This window comes from Piliocolobus tephrosceles, unplaced genomic scaffold, assembly GCF_002776525.5.
Source record: "Piliocolobus tephrosceles isolate RC106 unplaced genomic scaffold, ASM277652v3 unscaffolded_37090, whole genome shotgun sequence".
NCBI lineage: Eukaryota > Metazoa > Chordata > Mammalia > Primates > Cercopithecidae > Piliocolobus > Piliocolobus tephrosceles.
Window position 1 is genome coordinate 5,933 of NW_022321077.1, and position 5,574 is coordinate 11,506.

Below are 5,574 nucleotides of genomic sequence, written 5' to 3' on the forward strand. Positions count from 1 at the left end.
ACATTATTTTGATTGGCCTCACAAGTCTGATCAGTAAAACCTGAAAAACAGAAAATATTACATGAGTTGCAAAGAAAGCAATCCTGGAGTTCACTAGCATGATAGCAAGTGGAAAGAATATAAATGCAACAGGTGTTCACATTTAGAACAGTACTTGTAAACCTGCTCATTTCTACACAATGCTGGGACCCTTGTTGCAAACCCTTCATCTATCACTGCTGATTTCCTTGACAAGAAATATGACTTTACGAAAATCTTCCTAGACCTTACTCTGGCTGCATTTGAGTGGTTCCTATGCCTACGGCGCTGGCATATGCTGTCAAGATTTCCACTGCTTTGTTTCTAGGGTCATTCGGACTTCCTTCAGCCAGTCCTGTGCCACTTGTCTGGATTCCCCCTTCAGCTGATTGACACACTTTGCTGCTAGCTCTAGATCACCATGCTCAATGCAATAGGAGGCGCATGACAGTAATTTAAATGTGTTTATATCCTCAGGTCAGAGCTCCGGGGGCAGATTCAGTTGCTGAGGCAGGAATAGAAGCAGGGACTGTAGGTAGGACAGGAAGTACTGACACAAGCTATTGCTGGTTTCGTCAATCATTGCTACCCTTTGGGCCAGTTTTTGAACAGTATAAAAGCAGGCTCTAAGAGTCTCTTCACTGTACACCCCATGGGTCAAGGACTCTGGAGGGATGGCTGTGGTTAAAGCTTGGATAAATTCATTATCAGAACAGTTGGCTTTGATGGCCTCAACTGCCCTACCCAGTGGGACAGTAGGCGTTTCTGCAGATGAGGTCTTCATGCTGTACTTTAATGCCTCCACTGAAAGCCAGAGTTGGTAGGCTTTTCTGGCTTCCTCTTCAACAACTGCATGACTCTGAACAGCCTGTTCAATTCCTCTGAGTCTGGCATAGCCCGTGTTTATATCCAGAGTAAAGTTGTCAACTTGCTCTTGACTGAGACGACAAAACTGTAATTCTTGTTCCGAGAGTTTCTCAGACAGGTTCTGCTCAAATTCACACTTCAGTTCCTGTTCTTGTACCCTAAGGACAACTCGCAAGTGATCAGTGTGGGCAGCCGCCTATCAGTGAAGCTGGGTTCTCATTTCATTCTCCATGGCGTCTCTGACTTCCTCTATCTTTCTGTCCTATTCAGCCTGCATTTTACTTCTGCGATGTTGTAATGCTTTTGCTACTACAGAGTCAAATGCCTGCTTTTCTTCCAGCTTTTGTTTCTCCGAGGCTAATGTAATGTGCTGCTTTTCTGTGGCCTTCTGTTCTGCTAGCTCTCTGTTCAGCTGGTCGATGTGACGATGTGCATGAGCAATCAGGGAGTTCAGATCATCAGCAGAGAGCTTGTCAGCTAGGTCAGAAACAGTCATTCCTCTCCACCCAGGAAGGAATTCTAGAGTAATGAAGTCATCCCAAGCTTGGACCACCAGCTCATGATACTGAGATACAACCTTAGCCTCAAATTGACCTGCTTGGACCTTTTTGACCACATTATCCAGATCAACTATGGTGTTGTGAAGTTTATATGAGGCTTGGCCCCAGCAACCTCTTCTTTCTTTGCATTTTCAGACACACTTTTCATCTTCTCTAACTCTTCTTTGGCTTGGAGAAGGGCATCAGCAGCTTCCTCTACTGCCTTTCTGCATTCTTTCAATGTACTCTACACTGTGTGCCACTTGGCAGACTTCTTCTTGCCCTCAATCTCAGAATTGTCCATGGCAGCTTTCAATATGTTGGAGTGTGCATTGACAGCCTGGACCACAGCGTTCTGAGCTGAAATAGCCTGTAGAGTGACACTTGGAGTTTGCCTCAGAGCATCTTCTAAGCTCTTGGCTAGAGACTCAATTTTAACTTGTTCTTGTTTTTCCTGTTGTGCAAGGCAAGCTGCAACTTCTTCAGGTGCTCGTTCCCTTACAGAAGATGAGGATGCTTCTTCTGAAAGTGGAGGTGTGGGTTTTCCTTCACCAATTTCAGGGTGATTAGTTTTTAAAGATTCCTCATGCCGAACCCCAGGGACCAACAGCGTATCACCTGCTGTTGCTGAAGCTGGAGCATCTCCCTTTTGCTTTTGGAGTTGTGAGCCAGGCTATTTAGACTTCTTTGTTACTTCTGATACACTAGAGATTTTTGGTGGACCAGACTGAATCGATTTCTTTGGCAATGGAACATTATAAGGTGCGGAACCAAGAACGATCTCGAAGAGTTTGTCTGAGTAAGGTATGGTTTTCTCCACACTTTCCCGGAAATGGGACTCCCATTTGGCATACAGGATAGTGCCACCAATACCTCCACCAACAAAGAAGAGGCCAGCTCCAGCAATTTTGCCAGTAGTCAACCCAGAGCTGCCTGAAATAGAGTATCTGTGGCATGGTCACAATGGACGGAGGACTAACTTCCCACAGAGACAACTCTGGGCAGCGGTGGTCACACCTGATAACTGACAGGCCCACAGCATCTCTGTCGAACAGATGGTGCTGCTGGTGGACGCAGGAGCTGCCATAGCGGCATGAGTAAGTGGAGGCATGCGTGCATATGTAAGGGATGCCTATTTTAATCACTCCTATTGACATGGTTTGGATCTGTGTCCCCACCCAAATCTCACATTTAATTGTAATCCCCAGTGCTAGAGGTGGGGCCGGGTGGGAGGTGATTGGATCATAAGGGCCATTTCTTATGAATGGTTTAGCACTGTCCCTGTTGGCGGTGTTGTCATAATAGTGAGTTCTCGTGAGATCTGGTTGTTTAAAAGTGTGTGGCACCGCTCCAGACATGTGAAGCATTGGTGCCCCTTTTGCCTTCTGCCATGATTGTAAGCTTCCTGAGGCTTCCCCAGAAGCAGAAGCCTCTGTGGTTCCTGTATAGCCTGCAGAACTATGAGCCAGTTAAACCTCTTTTCTTTATAAATTACCCAGTCTCAGGTATATCTTTATAGCAATGTAAGAATGGACTAATACACCTATTCAACATAGTACTGGAAGCCCAAGCCAGTGCAATCAGGTAAGATATAGAAATAAAAGCCATCCCAATTGGAAGAGAGGGAGTCAAATGGTCCTTCTTAGCCCATGACATGATTTTATATTTAGGAAAACCTAAAGACTCCACCAAAAATCTCTTAGAACTGATAAACAAATTTAGTAAAGTTGCAGGATACAAAATCAACATATAAAAATCAATAGTGTTTTGATACACCAATGACAAACTAGTTGACAAAGTAAGCAAAAAGGCAATCCATGAAGGCTAAAACAACTCTATTTTGGATGCTAATCTGCCACATGGACTTCTAGTTAACCTGTTCTGGGAAGGCCTCTAAGATTTCCAGTTTAATCTACTGTTCGTTGTATAAGAGCACATACTATAAATCTTGCTTCAAAACAACCTTGATGTTATTGTACTTCAATTGATTACAGAGCCCTTCTAAATCACGTATGCCCTTTCCTTATGGTATATAAGCCTTGGGTGTGGATGGGGTAATGGCACAGGGATCCGCCAACTTATCTTACCACCACCCAAGTCACAGACATGGCTTCTGTTTTAAGACCTTATTAAATGTTTCTTTCTGAGAAACTGGATCTGTCAGCCTCTTTCTGTGGCCTCTCAGCTTCCTTGAACTTTGGGGGTAGGTTTACACAGACCTGCCCATCATGGAACACAATCTCATTCACAATAGCTATTTTAAAAATAAAATACCTGGCAATAAATATAACCAAGGATGTGAAAGACCTCTGCAAGGAAAACTACAAAACACTGATAAAATAAATTGAAGAAGACACAAACAAATGGAAAGACACTCCATGTTCATGGATCAGAAGAAATGACATTGTTAGAATGATCATACTACCCAAAGCAATCAACAGACTCAATGCAATCTCTATCAAAATGCCAATGACATGTTTCACAGAAGTAGAAAAAACAGTCCTAAAACTCATATGGAACCAAAAAAAAAAAAAAAAAAAAAAAAAAAAAAAAAACTGTAGGCAACACACCACTTGACTTCAAAAAAAATTAAAAAGCAAAACAGCATAAAATTGGTATAAAACCAGACACATAGATCAATGGAACAGAATAGAGAACCCAGAAATAAATCCATATATTTATAGCCAATGGATTTTCAACAAAGTTGCCAAGAATGTACAATACAGAAAGGACACCCCCTTCAATAAATGGTGCTGGGAAAACTGGATAGCCACATGCAGAAGAATGAAACTGGATCCCTACCTCTCATCATATACAAAAATCAACTCAAGATGGATCAAAACCTTAAACATAAGACTGAAAACCGTAAAGCTACTAGAAGAAAACATAAATGTGCTCCAGGACATTGGTCTAGGCGAACAGTTTATAGCTAAGACTACAAAAACACAGGCAACAAAAACCAAAATAGACAAATGAGATTATATTAAACTGAAAAGCTCTGCACAGCAATGGGAACAATCAACAGAGTGAAGAGAAAACCTGTTTAATGGGAGAAAATATTTGTAAACTATGCATCTGAAAAGTGACCAATATCCAGAATGTGTAAGGAACTCAAACAACTCAACAACAACAACAACAACAACAAAACAAATAATTCCATTAATAAATGGGCAAAGCACCTGAATAGGCACTTCCCAAAAGAAGACATACAAATGGCCAACAGGTATGCAAAAAAAAAAAAAAAAAAACTCAACATCACTAATCATCAGGGAACTGAAGTCAAAACTAGAATGAGATAACATCATCTTACCCCAATTAGAATGGCTATTATCAAAAAGACAAAAAATAACAGATGCCAGTAAAGATGTGGAGAAAAGAGAACTCATACATCATTTGTGGAAGTGTAAATTAGTACAGCCATTATCAAAACCAGTATAGAGATTTCTCAGAAAACTAAAATAAAACTACCATACTATCCAGCAATCCTGCTACTATTTATTCAAAGGATAGGGAATTGGCATATCAAAAGGACACCTGCAATCCCATGTTTATTGCAGCACTATTCACAATACCAAAGATACAGATTCAACCTAAGTCTCTATCCATAAATAAATGAATCAAGATACTATGGTATATACTCACAATGGAATCTTATTCAGCCATATAAAAGAATGAAGTCCTGCCATTTGCAGCAACATGGATGGAACCGAAGGTCACTGAAGACAAATATTACATGTTCTCACTCACATGTGGGAGTTTACAAAGTTGATCTCGTGGAAGCAGAGAGTAGAATGATATTACCAGAGGTGAAGAGGGGTGTGTGTTAGAGGGGAAGTGAGTTTGGTTAATGGGTACAAACATGCAGTTACACAGAAAGAAAAAGTTCTAATATTTGATATCAGCATAGGGTGACTACAGTTAACTGTATTGTATGTCTCACATCAGCTGGAAGAGAGAGTGTAAAATGTTCTCAACACAGAGAAATGATAGACAAGGTGGTGAATATCCTGATTTCATCATTACATATCCTCTGTGTGTAAAGTATCACATATACCCCATAAATACATAAAGATACTATGTATCAATTTTTAAAAAGTGCCATATGTGGACCAGTGATGGGAGTGTGTGCTGCAGAACTAATCCAGTTCTG

At 41.0% G+C, this 5,574-nt stretch overlaps 1 pseudogene; it reads right to left on the reverse strand.

The window, feature by feature from the left end:
* Positions 1 to 266: 266 nt before the first annotated feature.
* Positions 267 to 2,466, reverse strand: LOC113222975 (annotated as a pseudogene).
* Between the last annotated feature and the right edge of the window lie 3,108 nt (positions 2,467 to 5,574).